The sequence below is a fragment of the Macrobrachium rosenbergii genome, chromosome 7, assembly GCF_040412425.1.
Source record: "Macrobrachium rosenbergii isolate ZJJX-2024 chromosome 7, ASM4041242v1, whole genome shotgun sequence".
In the NCBI taxonomy this organism is placed as follows: Eukaryota; Metazoa; Arthropoda; class Malacostraca; order Decapoda; family Palaemonidae; genus Macrobrachium; species Macrobrachium rosenbergii.
The window spans coordinates 36,135,872-36,159,018 of NC_089747.1; the positions used below are offsets into that span (position 1 = coordinate 36,135,872).

The 23,147-nt window shown below is 39.2% G+C and overlaps 1 long non-coding RNA gene across 1 annotated transcript; it reads left to right on the forward strand.

The window, feature by feature from the left end:
• Positions 1 to 18,302: 18,302 nt before the first annotated feature.
• LOC136840520 (uncharacterized) lies at positions 18,303 to 19,602 on the forward strand. Its single transcript, XR_010853630.1, has 3 exons — positions 18,303 to 18,337; positions 19,217 to 19,315; positions 19,493 to 19,602. It is a non-coding gene; the product is annotated as an uncharacterized lncRNA (long non-coding RNA).
• The last annotated feature ends 3,545 nt before the right edge of the window (positions 19,603 to 23,147 follow it).

A 23,147-nucleotide genomic window follows, 5' to 3' on the forward strand; every position in this document is an offset into this window, starting at 1 on the left:
GCTAATTGCTCCAAATATTTAATGTCGTGACACATGTTGGTGTGTGTAGCCCATGCCTTGTAAGAGAATGCAAAAAATAACCTTGACATGAGACAGTCTAAGGAATCTAATATCCAGTTCCATGAAATATAAAAGAAATAAGGATTAAGATTTATTTAAATATATATACAGTACAGTAATGCATTGTTCCTACACAATATACGAACCATCAGATATTTGCATTAGGAATTACTTTCAGCGAAGCTGGAACAGCTGTTTAACTGTATTCCATCAGTATGCAAACCCACGAACCATAAGCCTAGGTGGAAGGGCAGTGCCTAACATGTATGCCCCAGTATTAATAGTAAACGGTGCACACACTTCCGCTCTCCTATCGATGTTGACCCTCATGTCCTCTGCACCATTTGTAGGGGGCATGATTGCAATCCTAATTCAACCTGTAGTGAGTGTTGTTCCTGGTCTCCAATCCAGTGGGTGAAGTTCACCAACAGGAGGCAGTACAAGAAAAATTCCCAAGCGTTGTCCGATGATTACACACCACCAACTAAGCTGACCCTTCTTCATTTCTGCCTCCTGCTAAACTTCCTTGCACAGCTCTCTCTTTTTCTCTCTAGCAATCTCTCCCTCATCGTCTTCACATGATTCTTCAGGTGAAAATAGTTTTTGGGGGGTGGGGGCTGGTGATGATGAGGCGTTCACGAAGGCAACCACCTCCATTCCCACGCACCTGACCCTGATGACCCTGGCTGTGGTAGATAAGACTGTGCCTCATGATTCTGCTGTGGGTTATGCTCTTCCTGTTGTGCACGCTATTCCTGTTGTGCCTGCTGTGCATGCTGTTCCTGCAGTGTCTGCTGTTTCTGTTGTCCCTGATGCTCCTGCTGCTACCGCCTGCATGGGGGACCAACTTTTGACCGCAATCCTGAAGAAGATGTCCAGAAGGAGAAGTCGAAGAGGTCTCACAAGGTGTCATCGTTGTCTTCTTCGTCTTCGTCTTCATCTTATACTGCCTCCTCTCCTTCTTCTGATGCTCAACGGCCGAAGAAGAAGAAGAAGAAGGTTGCTTCTCCCCTCCTAAGAAAACTTGTCTCTGGGCCTCTGAGGGGCTGCCTCCCCCCACAGAGGCGGCAGTGGGATCTCTCGTTGGCTCTTCCCAGTCTACGGACTCGGGGGCCATTTCTTGTACCTCGCTGAGGTCTCGCGAAATGGAAGACTTGAGTGCACTTAGTCTCCAAGGCCCGTACTCCCAGAACTGGTTTTGGGAAGTCCACTCCCAAGACTAGTGCTGTGCCTGCCTCCTCCCAAGTTTCTTTGGTCACTCGCGTAGGATGGGCTCCCATTGATCACCCTGGACAAGATACAGAAGCTTTGGGTGCTCGACAAGATCGAGTCACTCCGAGTACTCGGGGGTCACTGAAACCTAGAGTACCCCAAACCAGTGCTGGAGTCTGCTCCCTGGTCTGATTTAGACACAGGACAAGAGGTGTCGAAGCATGCAGATGCTTTTTCACCTCCTGCCTATACTTCATCTAGTACTAGGCTAGGTTCCCAACCTAGTTTTCCGGACTCAAGGGTCCAAGCACCCGGAGATGCAACAAGGAGGTCCTCTCCTCAGTCTTCTTCCCACCAGGAGGCTTTGGTCACGAAGAAAACTGAAGCACATTGGGAGGATGGCGCAAGTTCATGCCTGGGAGTACACAATCGCTCTCCTCTGGCCAGCCCTCATTCACGTTCACGTGATCAACTCCACTCGCCTGACATGTGAGTTCGGGTGCCTTCACGTGAGCCTGTGCTTTCCTTGGGACAGTGCCTCGCCTCGTGAGTGTAGGTGCTCTCCTAGACCCGTGCAGCCATTGCCACTGCAAGTTGGCGTCGCTCACAGCATTTCTCTCCTGCCGGTACTTCCGACAGGACAGGAAGGAGTGCTCAGTCTCCCTCACCTATCCCCTCAACCTCTTGGGGTTACACTGGGAGTCAGAATCGGACAGGAGGGGCTCCCACGGAAACGCTTGTTCCCACTGAAGTCCTACGACGAAGGCCTACATTCAGGGTTCAGTTCTCGTACCGACCCAGACGTATGCCCAAGTGGTCGAGGGTGGTTCAAAAGGGTCTGACAAGGTTCTCCCTCCTGCAGGGAGAGGAGATCGGGAGAACTGCACCCTGGAAGGACTCGAGGGTCCTGCTCCCCAGGACTGGGCCACCCCCGAGATACAGAGTTTGCAGAGATCATCGTGCTGATTCGTCAGTGCAACAACCTTGGGGAAGGGACAACGGCCACTTCTGTAGATCATCCATTGCGCTTTGAATCTTTCTTGGGTCCTAAGAGGGAATCCTAAGCTTCGTTGGGGCTGCCATGGTCCGAACTTTCCAACGGGGTACTCGAGCAGGTGAATTCTCTGGTCTCTGGGCAGGAGAATTCACTTCGCTCAAATCGCTCAGATAAGTTGCTTCCTCCTCTTCTGCCTTGCCAGAAGCATTTCTACACGCCCTTGGAGAGGTCTTTGCCAACTAAGCAGGTTGACCAGGACCTGGTTCGTCTAGGCCCAGGTCTGTCGCTGCAGCAGCTTACTATGGAAGGGATCTCTCTTTCACAGCAAGAGGCAGCGAACCTAGAGACTATCACCATGGCAGCACTCCAGGCAGTCTCTTGGTTGGATCTGTGGTTCTTCACAGTTTCCAAGGTGGCTGCCTCCTCAGGTTCGATCACGCCTGGGGAGGATTCTGTCTTCAGGGAGATTGTGCCAGTCTGGAGGTAGGGCTATTTCCTACCTGGCCCACCAGACGGCAAACCTGGTGTTGAAGAGGAGGGACACTGTCCTGAATCGGATCTCCAGGTTTGCAGGACCCGGGTTGGCTCTGACCCTTAGGAATGGACTACTGTTGCGTTCTGCCTTTCTCTTTCCTAGAGATCGAGTAGATACTGCCGTGAGAAAAAGATGTGTCGAAGATAATGACTGCCTTGTCCACCAGGCAGTGGCTAAGACCTCTGGGTCTTCGCTCGCCTCTGCGTTGACCCTTGGGTAAAGCTAGCACTTCTTTGGCCCCTAAGCCTTGTCCACCAGCAGTGGCTAAGACCTCTGGGTCTTCGTGCACCTCTGCGTTGACCATTGGGTAAAGCTAGCACTTCCTTGGCCCCTAAGAAGTCCCAGGCTTCAAAGGGCGCCCAAGGAAACACCCAACCTTCTTCTCCCTCTGCCAAGAAGGGAGCGCAGCCGTGCCCATTTCAACCCTCGTTCCAGCCAGGAAAAAGGGGTAAAGGAAAGAAGAAGAAGAAGGGAGGGCACTATGGGTAGCATTCCCCTCCAGCTGCTGCCATTGGTAGCGGGGGGGTTGCCTGTCGAACCACTGGGCAACATGGCAGTGATACGGAGCTGAGACCTGGGTAGTGGATGTCCTTCAGGAGGCTATCTACCTCCCTTCGAGTCTTGACCACCCCTCACCAACGACCCTGTCCATCTCATAACCTACATATCTGGTTCACTGAAGGATCTCATCTTCCCGGAGGAGGTGCAGGTGATGCTGAAGAAAGGCGCTGTGGAAGTCATGACAGATCTGTCCCCAGGGGTTGGAGACCGGTCACAGATCTCTCTTTCTTGAACCGATTCGTTCGCCAGACTCAGTTCACGATGGAATTGGCACGTACCATGCTCACATCCATCAGAGAGAACGACTTCATGCTTACAGTGGACTTGAAGAATGTGTATTTTCAAATACCCATCCATCCATCCTCTCTCAAGTACCTACACTTTATCCCCAATGGGACAGTACAGTGGACCTCTGCTAGATTGTGGTTCAACATCCGTGGACTCAGTCATTCGTTGTTTTTTCTGTGAAATGTATCTCCAAATACATCGCTGGAAAATTCACTAATTTGTGGATTTTTTCGTGGAGCAATATTCACTAATTACTGTATTTTCAATTTATTTTCATGGCTAAATACATTTTTTATGATAAAAGAAGGTTTACTAATTTTCAGATATTAATATTAACGTAAACACAGAAAAATATCAATCAAACGTTAAAGTAAAATCATTCATTATTGATCTATGATCATCGTAATATGTAATGTGCAAAAAAAAAACGATGTTCACCCCCTCTCTCTCTCTCCCCTTGACAACATGATATTGGTTGAAGGGGTTGAAAGTAGCCAATGACAAAGCTTGTAGCTCAATGCTTTGTAAGTACCGTCAGTAGTGTATGAGTTGTATTTTTGTTCTCTCTCTCTCTCTCTCTCTCTCTCTCTCTCTCACCGTGATAAGAGAGAGAGATTTTTTATGCTTATGTAACGTATTTTTTTTTTGTATGATAATTATCATACAAATATATTTACTAATATCTGAAAATTAGTAAATAATGTATTTGCTAATTTTCAGATATTAATATTAATGCAAAAACAGCAAAATATCAATCAAACATTAAAGGAAAATCCCTCAATATCGATCTGTTATCATTGTAATATGTACTGTATGAAAAAAAAACAATTTCACTCCCTCTCACTCTCTCTGTCTCTTTCCATGACGACACGTTATTGGCTAAAATGAGCTGAAAGTAGCCAGTGACAAAGCTTGTAGCTTGATACTTTGGTATGTACTGTCACAAGTGTGTGAGTCTCTCTCTCTCTCTCTCTCTCTCCTCCTGTCTCAGTTTTCACTATCTCTCACTGAGATGAGAGAGAATTTTTATGCATATATGTAATATGTTAATTTGTTCTGTATGATAAATAAATAATTTACCAATTTTCAAATATTAATATTAATGTAAACACAGCAAAATATCAATTCATTGAGGAAAATGTAGTGAATTAGGTAAAATTTTAACTCAGTATAATTGTTTTCCCCGAGTTTTTTTTTTGTCTCCGACTTAGGGGGAGGGATGAAGGCGTAACTGTCAATGTTCTTGACATTCAAGGAATCACGTGTCAGCGGAACCCCTCGAGCAAAGAATGTTCTCAGTCTCCATGGGCAGCAAAGCTGACCATCGGGCTTCGTAAGTACTGACACGCGTTTTCACTCGCCAAGAATATCTTCTTGCCAACAAACTGCTTAATTACACAAAAGGTTAATACAAACTGCTTAATTACACAAAAGGTTTATATGGTGTATATATACTATAATGTTCTATACCTAATGCTTTTATATATATATACATGTAAATATATATACATGTATGTATGTATGTATGTGTGTGTGTATGTATATATATATATATATATATATATATATATATATATATATATATATATATATATATATATATATATATATATATATATTATATATATATATATATATATATATATATATATATATATATATATATATATATATATATATATATATATATATATATATATATATATATATATGTGTGTGTATATGTATATATATATATATATATATATATATATATATATATATATATATATATATATATATATATATATATATATATGATTTTACCTGGGGAAATGCTTATCATAAGCCAGTTATAGACTAAATGAATGATTTTATTACTTACCTCAATGTTTTTATAATATCTGACTGCTGCTGATTCAGGAAATCGTAAAAACAAATGAAAAGGGGGACTATAACTGAGCTGAGGGCTCTACTCACAAGGCATTTTTAAGCAAAACATTTTAGGGTAAGTTTAAGATTACGTGTATTTACATTAAATGAACAGAAGACGAAGTGAACTAATTGGGTCAGTAAGGCCTGAGAGATTAATTATAACTACGAACACTTGAAGGTGTATCCATCGATGTGATGATGCTGATAAGTTCATGAAGGGCGAGGCACAATCAAGGAAGAATTCCACGGCTAAGGATCCCTCTGTAAATGGAGAGATTTACGAATTAAAGGCCAGTAAGGACACAGTAAAATATGCATAGGACAAGGTGGTGCATGGAGGGTACCAAGGATGACTTGAACACACGATCTTATGTAATTGCTCAAACACTGGAGTTTTCGTAACACTGCTCTAACAAGGCGAGGTTAATATGGAATTACTGTCACTTAGAAATGAAAATAGGAAGTGGAGGGCGAGAATTAAAATAGTGTGACTGAATGAAAAGAACCTTTGCAACAGATAATTTTACCTTATGGAAGAGGTGGCTTCATCGTGGGTAATGGCGGCTGAGGAGGGCTATAAAGCTTCTCTGGTAAGGATACTAATGGCCCCTACTAGATAGGACCACGTGGTAGAGGCATGGTGCTCTGAAGGAGGCGGGAATGCAAAGGGCAGATGTGACTCACTCGCGTCCTGATTGGTCTCTAACCTCTCGTTCCTTCTGTCAGGCCTTTTAAGACCTCGGGTCGGGGATTATGATGGGGTTAGTATCGTTCCCCTATGCGCGAGCATCATTTGAATCACGGGTCGCCTTGTGGTGAGCCCATTCCAGGTGTTCCTATGGGACCCATGCCTCTCTCTAAATCTGGTTTATTCAGCCTCTCGCCAGAAGTTAATCTCCTCCTAGCCTCATGTTCTGAAAACAAGGGCTTCCCAGAGTCACATATTCAAGAGAGAAAGTGGGCGAGATATACTAAGTGCAATTAATGGATTTAGGGAGGGGCCAGTATTCCTTTTGCCCTTCCTTGTCAGGCAGTGCTAAGCAATACACTGTATTTTATTTCTCAGCTGTAAATTAGGCGTTTGGTAGCTTGGATGCTTGGGAAGATGTAGCAATACATATATATACATAAATTTATTTATATACATATATTATATATTGATATACATATATATGTAAATATATATGCATAAATATGTATATATATATATATATATATATATATATATATATATATATATATATATATATATATATATATATATGTTGTGCCCTATTAACAAGGTCAGATAGGGTCATAACCCCTTCCACATCTGTTTTAAGAACAATGTCATATCATCTTATACTTGGGACACATTAAACCTAGCCTTCAAAAAGGTGAGACTGTTAATGGCTAAAATTTTCCTCTGACACTTCAGTCTGTGGGCATACCTCTCTCCTACTAAGTGGAATTTTTCCATAAGGGCTTAAGAGTTAGCAAACTAGCAGAGATATTCATATTTATGTATATATATATATATATATATATATATATATATATATATATATATATATATATATATATATATATATATATATATATATAAACATATATACACACACACACACACACATATATACACACATATATATATATATATATACATATATATATATATATATATATATATATATATATATATATATATATATTTATATTTACGTGGGTGTAGTTACATTAATTTACTGAAATTATTAATTCACTAAGCCTTGCTTATAAATTTCAAAAAAAAAAAAAATGGAGAGGTCGCCACCATGAAACGAATCAGTACAAGAATATATTTATTTCACACGAGAACGTGAATTAATTAAACTTATTGAGACTAGCTCCAAACAAAATAAAGTATTAAAATTAGAATATTTACAGGAGCTCAACAGCTGCTCGAAATATTAGTCCTAATCAGGACGAGTATATTAATCCTACAATGCACAACAGATCTGAACCTCTTCTAAGGGCTCTCTGGCAACAGTTGATGTTCAAAGGACGTGAACGTTGCTTCCAAGCACTGAGGATCGCAAATATCCCCAAGCAAGAGTGAAAAACCAAGCTCCAAGGCATACATACACATCTGGAAATAAATAATCCAGGTAACATTCGCATATACAGGAATCTCTCTTTATAATAATATTAATTACAAGGAATGCAGTTTTCTTATATCAGGAACAATACTTTAACACCATGGGGGTATTTTAGAGGGTTATATCACTGGACAACACTGAAATCAATTACAATATGAACTTCATCAGGGGAATATTCAATACTAGGGTTCTTAGTAAGGGAATTCTTAGAGATGGAAAATTGAACAATGAAAAATGAGAGATTCAGTCGAAGGAAAAGAACACTGGTGAATCAACTGCGAAAATCAGACTTACCGTGACTTCAATAATGCAGTGATCAAGTACACTAAGCTCACTTCGGTCCGCTGGGTTCCACAAAAGAATCCACACGTGTGAGGAAGAGACAGACAGAGGTGCTTTGGGAAGAACACCTGGGTACGTTTTATCTGAGTCGTGTCCTGAGAGCGTCTGATCTTTGCTGGTCTGTTTCTAGGCCCTTCTTCTTCGTGGTTCCGTCCCAACAAGGCTTTGGATATTGTCTCGCCAATGGTCTGAAATTTCGCAAGAGACTCGCCAGGAAACAGGTTACAGAAAAGTAGCAGTTGGGGGAAGGGTGCCTAGGAGCCAAACTAGTACGAAGTACGAACATTTTCCCCTATGAATGTCTGTTGACTGGCTATTCGAAAACATCTTGAAAGCAACGTCTTCTTCCCGCTTTACGCCTCTTGTGTGGGAATGTACCCCCAACTTCCTAGCACTAAAGGAAAATTAATATTAAGATGCAAGAAGAGGTCGAAGCAATATTTAAATATAATATTTATATATATATATATATATATATATATATATATATATATATATATACATACATATACAGTATATATATTTTATATATATATATATATATATATATATATATATATATATATATACATATACACAGTATATATATTTTATATATATATATATATATATATATATATATATATATATATATATATATATATATATATATATATATATATATGTGTGTGTGTGTGTGTGTGTGTGTGTGTGTGTGTATATATATATACAGTATATATGTATATACATATGTATATATATATTGCAAATATACATTCATATATACATATAAAAATATATATATAAATGTATATATATATATATATATATATATATATATATATATATATATATATATATATATATATGATTATAATCACTTTAACGCGTATTTCTTTTATCACAGGTTATCATAGGTGAAAAATAAGAGACGAGGTGTAAGACCGGTTTTGACTTTATTTTTGAACTATTAGCGAAGGACTGATATATAGTACTTGAAATGACAAACATATACAGTATACTACAGAAGCAATACTGACGAACATACACAACCGGTTGAGACTACAGATCCCCCACTGACAGGTGTCAAGGTAGGAGTGGCTTCAAAACTCATTTCGGTAGAAATCACAATATACTCTCAAGGGACAATACCGAACAGACCATAGGAGACTACAAATCCCCACCTGACAGGTGTCAGGGAGGTTGGCTGAAAATCTCATTAGCACCTGATAAATAAATTAAGTAATGTACAGATTAATAGTGAATCCAGGTTTGTGAGTTTTGATGTGGTTTCACTATTCACAAAGGTGCCAATTGATGATCTACCAGAGTTTTTATCGGAATTATTAAAGAAAACACAGATGGATATCCCATTTTCTAAGAACACTCTAATTGAATTGATTCAATTATGTGTAAAATAATGTAATTTTGCAATTAATGGCAAATTTTACTCACGAAATTTTGGTATGGCAATAGGAAACCCTCTATCCCGAGTATTCAGTGATTTGTACATGGAATATTTTGAAAAGAAAATATTAAAAAACGTACTACAGCGAAATGTGGTATGGTTCAGGCATGCTGACAACATAATTTGTGTATGGCCAGGGAACGAAGATGTAAATAACATTTTTGCCATGTTAAATTAATTACTACCATTAATTAAATTCACTAAGGAAATGGAAAAAGATAGGTTCTTGATCTTTTCGGATTGCCTCATACGTAGAAATAGTAATGAGCTTATATACAGTGTTTACTGAAAACCTTCTATTTCTTCTTATGTTCCTTTTTATTCTGGTAAAAGCAGTAAAGTTAAGAAACCAGTGTTCACATCTATGTTTTTAAGAGCATTACGTATACGTAGCTCTGAATGTATTGATGATGACATACATAAGATTAGGAATACGGGCAAGAACTTGAAATGTCCTGACAGTGTCTTAGACAATGCATTAGAAGCGGTAAAAAAAGGCTGCATCAAAACGAAAAAGAACTGTACAACACAAAAAATTTGATTGTAATATCATATAATAATAATAAGAAAGATATCCCCATCTTCTTAAGAATTCCGGTGTTAATGTTGCATTTAAGAACAATAATACAATGAAACATGTACTTAGAAAGAACTCTCCCAACACTACTAAAGGATGTGTACATAGAATTCCATGTAAGTCTTGTGACAGCTTTTATATTGGTCAAACGGGTAAAGCACTGGGAAAGAGAATAGAGCAGCATAAAAAATATGTGAGATATGCACGGGTGAACAGTGGAATTTTTGTGCATATTAGTGAGAACAATCATGCTGTCAACTGGAAAGGGGCAAAATAGATAGCGTATTTTAAAAGTGCACTGAAAAGGAATATCATTGAATCTAGCTTTGAAAGATCTTAATGAATACTACACGCAAAACTTCCTAAATGCTAACCCAGACAAAACACAGGTATGTGCTTTCCATCTTAAAAACTACCAGTCAAAAAGGGAGTTGAACATCTCACGGAATGATATGATACTGAAGAATGATAGCTTCCCCGTCTATTTAGGCGTTACATTAGACCGAATACTATCTTTTAGGGAGCATGTAAGTAGAGTAAAGTAGAAGGTGGCTACCAGAAATAACCTCCTTAGCAACTTGCCAATTCAAATTGGGGAACAAATCCTCAAACCCTAAGACATACAGCTCTGGCAGTAAATCCCGCAAGAGCTTCATAACCACCACCAACCTCGACCCCAGGGAGTCAGCAACTTACCGCTTAGAACGCTGGAGAGAAACTGACCACTGCCCACTGGGTGCGCCATCCAGAGGACCAGAAGCCCATGTGAGTCTCTTCCCCATGGAACAAACCTCTGTAGAAAGGATTGGGTAACTCTTAATCGAGTAAGAGCTAAGAGTTGGAAGGAATGGAGGCAATCTTCATAAGTGGGGTCTTGCCCCCTCTGCGAGTGCCCATGTGGTCATCCCATCCAGACAATGAATCACATACTTGGTGGGTGTGAACATGGGCCAATCTGTACAGATTTGTACCTCTACGAATGTAATCAGGCCGCTATGCAGTGGATACAATGTTGGCGCGATAAGATATGATGATGATGATGATGATGATATAAAAGAAAGTTATGGTCTTAATATGAATATCGGTCAAGGCATGTATAAACTTGATTCTATAATTTCAAAAGATATTTGTAAAGTGTTTAGACAGTAAGGATCGCAGTAGAGATGTATGGAAAAATGGTTATTATATCTGAGTATTCAGCATGGAGGCAGTAGTACTAATGAGTTTTTTTGCCCCTCCCCCCAACACCTGTCAGAGTGGATTTGTAGTCTCCAACGGTGTTCATGTTTGTAGGTATTTTCCCTTAAGAGTGTATTGTGATTTCTACCACTATCTCCGGTGGGTTTTGAAGCCACTTCTCCTGTGACACCTGTCAGTGGGGGAACTCTAGCCTCAAACGGTTGTGTATCATCGTCAGTACGGTCTCTCTAATATATACAGTATATTGTGATTTCTAACATTATGTATCAGTCCATCGTCAATGGCTTGGAAATTAAGTAGAAACTGGTCAGAACCTCATTTTCTCACCTGTGGTAATATATATGTATACATATATATATATACATATACATACATACATACATATATATATATATATATATATATATATATATATATATATATATATATATATATAAATATATAAACATATATGTATATATGCATTTTAGTATATAATATATACTGTATATGTATGTTTACGATTAGAGAGAAATAAGTATTCCAAATATCTACCTTACAAAAATGATGTTCAAGTTAAAAACTGTAAATATTTCAATGGATAAGAAGCGAATGAACAAAAAACTATGGGTGACTGAGACATATCAAGGTGATTTCATACGAATATTCCCAAGATTGGCTCCAGCGTCTCCGGAGAGTCCCGAAGGCTTTCGTAGGATTGTTTCATCATCATCATGGACTTATATATATATATATATATATATATATATATATATATATATATATATATATATATATATATATATATATGTACACACACTTTAATATCAAATACTAATAATATTCGCAAAATATTTTATAGACTTGACAATGCAACTTTGGATGTGTCTCGACCCGTCGGCATTAACAATAAACAGTTAAAGGATGAAGATTCCTTACCTTACTTTAAGTATACCTTAGTTTAACCAGACCACTGAGCTGATTAACAGCTCTCCTAGGGCTGGCCTGAAGGGTTAAACTTATTTTACGTGGCTAAGAACCAACTGTTTACCTGGCAACGGGTCCTACAGCTTATTGTGGAATCCGAACCATCTTAAACCGAGAAATGAATTTCTATCACCAGAAATAAATTCCTCTAATTCTTCATGGGCCTAGCACAGTGCTACCGAGAACTATACCGGACCCGTCCAACGAGGAACTAAATCCTTACCTTACTACTTCCTTTGTGTCATATATTTATATGCATACATATGTATGCATTTATGTATATATATATATACATAAATGCATATAATATATATACATACGAATATATGACACGAAGGAAGCAGTATGGTAAGGAATCCTCATCCTGTAACAGTTCATTGTTAATGCCGACGTGTTGCGACACATCCAAAGTTGCATTTTGAAAGCTATAAAATATTTTGCAAATATTATTTGTATGTAAAATTAAAGTATTCTGTGATGATATGTTATGACAACAACTCTTTATGAAATAAAACACTTAAAACTAAATTATATATTCATAGTCAAAAACACCAAAAATAAAAGTTCACCAAAGCCTTGAAATAACCCAACTGTATGAAAGAAAGAGTGAGACTAAATTAAATTCATAAAAATAAAATTACGAAAACCAGTTGCCCAAGTTAGGATATAAACAATTGTACAGAAGAAGATTGAGTGTTTAACGACGGTAGTCTTTTTGATGATTATAGATTCTAAGATAGTCAAGTTGTTGTTGTTCTGCCTTGGCCAAAGGTTTACATAATTTTGAAATGTTTTGTACATTCGATTGTTTATTATTAGATAATCTGCTACCAGTTCTATGACTTAGGCCCTGTGAGAATCTATCCACACTTTTAGCAGCCTTTTCGGGCGCCCCACTTACTGTATATCCCATGATCACCTCTCGGGCAACTATATTCATATACAACGCTGGGTGAGAGTAGAGGACCGAGTCGATCTTTGACTCAGAACAAGGTCCCAGTTGTTGAAGAATTTTTAAGAATAATTTCCAAATTTAAAGCAGGAAAACCCTTTTGAATAATGGACGGGAATTTTCTCCTGAAAGCATCATCATGCATGAAAGGGAAACTTGCGCACATTTTCAGTTTTGGCACAATAAATACAGGGATTACTGAGGGAAAGAGGTTAGCCTAATATTATCTGGGCTATCAAAAATGCAACTCGCATGGTACACGAGATATACGACGAAATTATGTTTATGGGACGAAATTTTAGGGGTAGCATATATACTCGTATATCAAATAATACATTTTCTACTTTTCTTCTTGGCTGGGGGATTATTAGGAGCGTCTCCAGTTGATGGCAAAAGCGTATCTTCATCATCACTCAATTGGTTCGTCTGGGTCTCTAGGTTTAGGTCTACAATACTTCGCGACTCCTGTGGAAGAATCAATAAGTATTTTAGAAATTAATAAAGGTGTCATTCACTCAGTTTCATTACGGTATATAAGTATATATAGTACATGTCTGTGTACATAGGTAGAAGTATAACAGTTTAAAATACGTACGAGACATAAATCACATTTATCATAAACTTTACCAATGATTATAATGCTTGTATGTGTTACAGTTTCCAAGCAGTGTGGAGGAATTTAAAGATATAGGTAAGGGCTACGAACACCGTTGCAATTTTCCACATTGCCTTGGAACAGTGGATGGCAAACATGTTATGATTGTTCCTCCCAGTGGATCTGGATCATTCTGTTATAATTATAAAGGACATCACAGTCTCGTTTTGATGGCAATAGTCAAGAGTAATTACGAGTTCATTATGGCTGACTTTGGTGTTAATGGAGGAATCTCTGATGGAGGAGCGATGGAAAATACACGATTTTATCAGTTACTGCGTGAAGATAAATGACCTATTCCACCAGCTGAAACTGCAACGAATTCAAGTATGAGGCTACCTTACGTGTTTGTTGGAGATGAAGCCTTTGCACTACGTAAGGACTTTATGAAACCACTCAATCAAAAGGAATTAAATCATGACAAGAAAATTTGTAACTATAGGCTATCCAGAGCTCGTAGATTGGTAGAGAATGTTTGGGATCGTGTCATCAAGGTTCCGAATTTTTCAATCTCCAATCAGTTTAAAGCCTAACAATATCACATCAGCAGTTATGGCCTGCTGCTGTTTACATAACTTCCTTCGCAAAAAACGGGGTGCTGTGTATGGTATGCGGCACCAGATGATGCATCTGAACCTGATAGTTATACAACAGTGACAAGCAGTTCCTTTCTTGATATGACTGTAGTATTTATTATAGTAGTACCAGTAATGGTAGTAATGGTGCAAGTGATACTGATGATAGCAGCAGTGATGATAATACTAATGACAGTTACAGTGATAGTAGCGTTAGTGATACTAGCAGTCATAATAGTGCTAATGACAGCGGCAGTATATATTTTTCTATTTGTATAAGTTTTGGTAATGCTAGTAGTAGTTAGTGATACTGATGACAGTAGTAGTTAATAGTACTGATGGCAGTTTTACTGGTATCAGCTCATGTCTCACTAGTAGCGAAGGTAGTGCTGTTGATAGTGTACGTATATAGTAATTACCATTACTAGCACTACTATCATTATTACCACTTACTACTTAGATTTAGCCAACCTTGTGCTGTCACGGGCTCTTGCTCCACAGCAGCCCATATATTACCACTTGATAAGAAGAATGCTGAATCCGCGAGACAAGTTAAGTGTACACATCCAAGAGATCAGGCAAAACAATCGAAGTGTAAATGTCCAATTCAGGTTTACAGCAAAATGATAAACTGCTGTAAAAATTTACTTATGTTCATGTACCCTACCCAGTATCTATAAAAACAAGCACAGTTCCCTGAAAGTATCATTTTGAAAGTTTTACCAAAGCAAAAAATGTATATATCTTTCCAGCGAAAATTTGTAAACAACAGTTTCTAATATAATTGATAATTCACAAGAATTGACCACAAAACTCATGTAAACACATGTTTGAGAAACAGTGTATACGCATATTATATATATATATATATATATATATATATATATATATATATATATATATATATATATATATATATACCTTATTCACAAATGGAGGACAATATTGTATCTGTTCGAAGCAAAGCAAGGATGCCAGCACGCAAATACTTAGTGATGATTAGTGCACTCAGCTACAGATTCTTGTTATACCTGCAATTACATGATTTTTAAAGCTTGTTCAATGTTTTAAAGTTTATCATACCAGCGGAAGAATGTCCGTTTCTGTTTGATTAGACCTAGCACTAGTTTTAGGAGAGAGTCTAACTGTATTCAAAAGCTATTTATATATATATATATATATATATATATATATATATATATATATATATATATATTTTTTTTTCACTTTCATGTATATATAAATGTCATCAAATTAATAATGTATAATTGCAACGATGCAGAAGTTAAATTGTTATTTGATTATTTCATCAATAATCACCAATAGGCTAATACAAATACTCAACCTAGACGGGTGAGTCAGTACATAACTAGTATGCAGTTATTTTTATATTCTAAATAAGATTTTGCAATACCTAGAAATAAAAATAAATAGATTTCCTCAGCTTAACCATATCAACGACAGAAGTATATTCCGTTTCGAGTTACGATTAGACCTAGTGCGGCCATAGTCTGACTACGACGGCATGAGAATCATGAGATTCGAACAAGGCCGTATTAGTTAATGTACACTCGGCAAGGAAAGTGAAGGTACAGTTTTCATTAGATTTCGTTCATTGAATTTTAATTTTTTTCTTACAGAAAACACATAATCTCGGTAAATTTACTCTAGAATATGAAAATACAATGCAAATTATATCATATATGTTAAATCTGCAAAACAAAAACGCTCAGATACTTAAAAACACCATGCATGTCCGAAGTAATCAGAATTTCTCAGATGACTTCGTTCATAGAGATCTAAAAGATAGTGTATGGATATCTCGGTGTAGAACTGTTTATCAGAACAGCAATATTTACTCGTTTTCCGTTATGAACAGGCTTATTATTGCATCATCATACAAGGTAATGATAATTTCTTTAATTTTTACACATTCATATTTGTATTTCACGGTGTTTAAAGGTCAGCTGGAATTAATGGCAGTAAATGTTGTGACAGCTAGGTAGGTTGACCAAATCTATTTAAATCCGCAAGAGCGTTCTCTATGATGTGCGGAGTATCGCCAAGTCTTCGGCGGAAAACGCAACTGGATGTTTCTTGACGTTGCCATAGTTTCTTCTCTCTCTGCTCTCTCTCTCATCTCTCTCTCCTCTCTCTCTCTCTCTCTCTCTCTCTCCATTGCTAAAACATACTATACAAATATAGTATCGCTCAATCACTAAAAGGAAAAAAATAATGAAATGAGTAGCTCTACATGTAGGCCTAGGCTTACACAAAGCAACTCACTCTCTCTCTCTCTCTCTCTCTCTCTCTCTCTCTCTCTCTCTCTCTCTCTCTCTCTCTCTCTTCCCTCCATTGCTAAAACATACTATACAAATATAGTATCGCTCAACCTCTAAAAGGAAAATATAATGAAATGGGTAGCTCTACATATAGGCCTAGGCTTACACAGAGGCTCTCAACAGCAGCTCTCTCTCTCTCTCTCTCTCTCATCATCATAACACTGCATTCGTTCCTTTATTGTTCCCCAAGTTTTTCGTTGGACATTGCTCAAATTTAACTCGATTTCATTATGGAAGCTCACGTTTCCGATTATGCAAGCATTCCGTTCATTGTGGTGTCATAAATTCATTTGTGTAAGGTTAACTTGGTAGGTTACGTCGAAAAATGTTTATTTTGCTCAGAATTGTCGCTGCAAATTACAACTTGAACGAATACTGTAAAGCTTACTACTGCATTCAAGTATCAATGAATTCAGAACCGTAGAATGTGATTGAAAGTAATAGGATTAGGAGGTCAGGCGAAAAACAAACACAATAAGATTGAAGCTCCTCCCCCTTTCTAAAGTTGCCAGATGTCTCATTATTGAGCAATGTTTGTCCGAAGATTTAAAAAAACTGTATCCTCACTTTCCTTGCCGAGTGTACACCGGAACCTCCTCACTTTACCCACGTTTATTTTCAAAGGACCCCTTTCAAGAAATGTTACTGCGTATTCTCACTCTCGCCCTACTTCTCTGCAGTTTTTCGTCATGGCTGCTGAAATCGCTAGAAAACATCAGCTTTATTAGTGGCCTTGTTCGAATCTCTCTCATCCCATCGTAGACCGACTATAGCTTTAGGATAGAGACTAAATGTACTCAAAAGATGCGGTACACATTTCATCCATGCTAAATTCCATTACTAATATTGTGTTCGTACAAAAGGAAAAATGCTCGATATGATTCCGTTGTCAATCGCTGACGAGTGACTTTCCTCAGAACCGAAATGAATCGAGAGGTTTAACTGATTTCACTAGAATTCACACAAGCGCTACACGATTTGAAACTCAGTATCTTATTTGCAAAGTACCTGTTCAAATTTGAGACATCACGTAAATTTACTCCATTATTAATCATGTTTCATAAAGGCCTATTAATGAATGCGTTAAAGATATGAAAGTACGATTGCCTTACCTCATAGAGGCAGGGTATCTGGGAAATCGGCCACAGACAACAGAGTTCCTGCCTCGTCAAATTTTCCGCCACTGTCTGGTAGTCAAGTGAGTGATGGCCCAATTCCAAATGTAATTCATTATCAGTAAACCATTCATAAATGTAGAAACGGTTAAAAAACTCAAATACAAAATTTTGGTATAAAAATTTCATTCTATAAGTGCTATTCTCCTTACTTGCCACGTGAATATAATTTTCCGCCATTTCCGTCATCTTCGAAGTGTGTCATCGTCCGTTTCTCGGACGAATTTCCGCCAAAATCCAGCAGTGTGTACGACTGTGATTATTACGAACATGTTAATGAATGGGGCTGGGGGAGGGGGTGGGGGGGATATAGTTACTGACTTTGCCACCAGATGGCAGAGGTCACAGCACAGTCCTATTTAAGAATTAAGATCAGCAAACCAGAGCGTTGCACACAAACCAGTTGGTGTTCTTCAAAACAAGTAAGTGCAATAGACTTTCAGTTCTTTATTTCAGTTATATCGGTATGTATAATTTAACCCAGTTTGGTTAATTTAGTCTCACAAGATATATATTAACGTTTCTTGTTTTAATGGTTGAAAAAGGCTAATTTTCGGTGAAATAACTTGAAAAGGTTATATCCCTGACTCAAGGTTATCAAATCCCCATTTTTTGTGAATGAAGAATCAGTTATGCGTCATTTATATTTTATCTCCATTTTGTTAACGTTAATTTGAAATACTGACTATTTCAATTATTAATATTTCCTTCTTCCCAGTTAACCCAGACCAAAATAAATAAGTAAAACGTATGAAACTGTCTGCTAAGTTTTGTTTAAAACAGTTCTCAAACAACGTGCAAACTGTGTATATTGCCCATGTTATATCTGACATCAAGGTGTACGGACATGCTTTGCATATTATTATTATTATTATTATTATTATTATTATTATTATTATTATTACTAATGCTGTTTATATTGCATAATCGGATCAGCTGAGTAGCTCTTCTATGCACAGTTCATCTCCATAACTTTCACTCAGAAATCACTTCAACCTTTTACTAGCACTTGATCTCTTTCCAACTGACGTGATGACAGTTTTCTGAAGTCGAGTAATCTATGTTCGAAGCCTATAAATCCTGACAGCAGGCCAATGACATAAATTTTGGTTTTGAGAGGTGGAAAACTTAATGATATTGTGAACTAATTTCCACATTCCTTCTTTAGTTATTGGGCCATTCAACATTCAGACAAGTCTTCCCCTTTGAACCTTGAGCACTGTCATTCTTCACCTGCCAGATTAGGCTTCTCTTGATGGATTATCAGATACTGATCGGAATACTTATTGTTTGCCCCTCAGAATGAAGCTGCTCGTTGCTGTGGTGGTTCTTGCAGCCGTCGCTGCCGGCAGCGAAGGGGTCCCAGCGTTCTTGGAAGGAGAGATGGTCCGCGCTTATGGGTAAGATGTCCGCTTTAAGTGTTCTTTCTATTTATGTCTTCATTACGTTATTCAGGGGATAAAGAGTGCAAAAAATACACTTGTGCCTTTTAGACTTGGCAGTTTTTGCATATTTAATGTATTCCCCGAAAGTGTTTATAAGCTTACACTGGCATTCTGCATTTCAACCCTTCGCAGTGACATGAGAGAAGCCATCTGGAGGAACTTGACAAGTATTTACATGCAAGAGCGAACCACAATGTTGCCCATATTGGTCACGGAGGCGCCTTGGCAGCTGAGGCTATCAGGTTAGTGATGGAAAGAAAGTTTTATATATAAAGTATATACTATAGCGGAGTCCACCGCTCTTTGCAGCTAAGCCCCGCCCACTGCACGCCAGTAATTGGTTAGCTCTCGAGGGGTGAATGACGTCACACTAGTGAGCAGTCCAAATGATTACCAGAACGGATTTGACTCCGTTCGGTCATGTTGAGCGTCGTGCATGAATGATGACACCACAGATTTGAGTTCCCGGAGTTGCGAAGTATGCAACTGATATCTCCGATAAAAGATATACTAAGCTATATATCATTAGGAGGATCTTGGATCATTTAGTCTGTGCATCTTTTTTTAATTTATCGTGGGGAGCCTAAACACACAAGCATCTTGCTTTTTTTTTTTTTAAATTGGTGTTGGCCTACATAAGCGATCCCACATAGGCCACATTAATTGAAATGAAGCATAGACTTATGCAGCCATGACAAATGTTAATATCATTGAAAGATTAGGCCTACACGTCAATTTCTTATATTTTTAGGCAATGACAGGTCGTAGACCTACACGTCAATTTCTTATATTTTGATGCAATGACAGGTCGTAGACCTACACGTCAATTTCTTATATATTGAAGCAATGACAGGTCATAGGACCACACATTAAATTCGTATATTTTGAGAACATGACGGCATGGCCTACACGTCAATTTCTTATCGCAAATAGTTTTCTTCCCGTGTCTGTTGGAAATAGAGTAACTTTTAATTAATATAGTATTTTCAGCTCCACGATACATAATGTATGATATAAAGTGGAATGTACACGTATAAGCAAGTGCAAATGCACAGACATGCGTGGATGGCCACAGTAACTGTAACGCCACTTATACCACAGAGAATAAAAGTAAAACTTATGGACACGTAACCAATGACACACAGATCAATCATAGGACTGTCTCAGCCTTGCACACAACTATCAAACTGCTCTCAATGAAATATGTTGAAAATATATTTACAAAGGGATAACAAATTATATTACTGTGATGAGTAAATATAAGGCTGCTGTAGCATTTCCATGAAAATGAAGGCCATGGTAGGAGGGCATCATCAGATGCTTAACGAAATAGGAAAAAATAAATGAGAGCTGAAAAAGTTATGTATGAGAGGATCCAAACCAGTCTGCGAGTAGCCCATGATATTCATTTGCTTTTGGGAGCATTCTTATAGATTACCCTGTTGGACAAAAGGATACATGAGTCAGTAAATTCTTCTCTCTCTCTCTCTCTCTCTCTCTCTCTCTCTCTCTCTCTGTTGTTAGGAGAATATTCTAGTGTAGACTATATTCATAAAGTTCTCGATTACTTTTAATTAAAACTAATGACTAAATTTCAATTGACAAGAGTAGGCAGATCATTCTTTTCACCAGTATTTTATGAATAGGTCTATGTTTATTCTGCATTGTAGGTCACCATATGAAAAGTTTTCGAAGACACAAAACTACAAGCACCATAAAAAAATAAGAATAACACCATAAAACAACTGAGTAAAAGATAGGCTCACAGCATAATCCAAACACCATAAGCTGCGTAAACCGACAAAAGAAATAGACATTATGCAGGTCTACGTCCATTTTATGATCCTGTTATTTGGAAAGAAGATAACGTCCTTAAGAAAATTCTCAGCAAATTATATCCAATACTACTCGTACAGTCTATTATGCTGTAAAACTTCAAGTTAACCATAGTCGTATACAGGTTTTGTGGAGGGCAGTCACTGCTTGTCATCCTCCGAATGTGTAAATGAGTAATGAAACGGATTTTATGACTTAAAATGGCAAAATTCTGAAATCAATATGAAATATCAGTCTGCATAGGTCTGAGAAAGTCTTTGTGTACAAGTTTAGAAATTTGGTACTCACGCCAGACAATATCAGACGGTAATTATCAGTGTCCAGTGATTCTAGTGAGCCGATACGAACGCAGACATCCCTGTGTCACATCCGTATTCAGGTGAACCTCTTTTACAAAATAACACTGCAGCATTGCGGAACACCCTGACTCTGTTCATATTTTCTCTTTTTAACCACCTTTATTGAGATGCGTATTACGATTTTATTTCAGATATAACGTTTCTTTTGATAATCTGCAGAACGTAATTTGTTCGGTACAAGCAACAACCATTGAAAATATTAATGAAGCATGAAAAGAACCACAGATTAACTAATCCTTTCGAAACTATTGGCAAATAAATTAGTTCTAAGGATGATCACATGCACGCCGTACGTGGGCTTGACTGCAGCGACGCTTGACTCAAGTATATAGCACTTCTGTTACTGGCCTGCATATATATATATATATATATGGCCAGTGGTTCCCAACTGCTGGTCGCCGCCATTCTCGCCATTGGCGCGTTTCCTGCCGTGGGCAGCGGCTACCTTGGCTTGGTCCTATTGGCGTGAGGCATGTATGGGAGGATGTGCCAGAGGCACTTGAACTGCTAGGCCACTCGCCTTCCCCCGCCATGCGCCTCTTCAGGTCGGCGGAAGCTCCTCTGGCTTGGTCTCATCGGTGGTGTGGCAGGTTTGGAGAGCGGCCAGCGGATCCTCAACGGCTGGTCGCCGAGCCCTTCTCGCCATTGCATGGCCATCCAGGTTGTGGCGGCAGCTCCTCTTGGCTTGGTCCTATCGGTGGTGTGGCAGGTCCGGAGAGAGCCAGCGGCCTCCAACCGCTGGTCGCTCGAACTTCCCAGCCATTGCATGCCTCTTCAGGTCGTGGCGGCAGCTCCTCTTGGCTTGGTCCTACCGGTGGTGTGGCAGGTTTGGGGCCGACCGCTGATCGCTCGCCCTTCCCGGCCATTGCATGGCCATCCAGGTCGTAGCGGCAGCTCCTTCTTCCCTTGGTCCTACCGGTGGTGTGGCAGGTCTGGAGAGCGGCCAGTGGCCCCCCAACCGCTGATCTCTCGCCCTTCCCAGCCATTGCATGGCCATCCAGGTCGTAGCGGCAGCTCCTCTTGGCTTGGTCCTATCGGTGGTGTGGCAGGTCCGGAGAGCATCCAGCGGCCCCCCAACCGCTGTTCGCTTGCCCTTCCTGACCATTGCATGCCTCTCCAGGTCATGGCGGGTGTTCCTCTTGGCTTGGTCCTATCGGTGGTGTGGCAGGTCCGGAGAGCGGCCAGCAGCCTCCAACTGCTGGTCGCTCGCCCTTCCTGGCCATTGCTTGCCTCTTCAGGTCGTGGCGGCAGCTCCTCATGGCTTGGTCCTATTGGTGGTGTGGCAGGTCCGGAGAGTGGCCAGCTGTCCCCCAACTGCTGGTCGCCCGCCAGCCCTGGCCATTGCGTGATCTCCTGGTCGTGGCGGTGAACTCCTCTTGGCTTCGTTCTATCAGTGGTGGCAGGTCTGAGAGCGGTTGCGTGGCCCCCAACCACCGGTCGCCGCCATTCCTGGCCACCGTACGCCTCCAGGTCGGCAGCGCTCCCTGGGCTTGATCTCATCGGTGGTGTGGTAGTTCGAGAGCGCCAGCTGCCCCCTAACCGCTTCCCGCTCACCATTCCCGGAAATTTCTTCGTGCCTCAGGTTGTGGTGG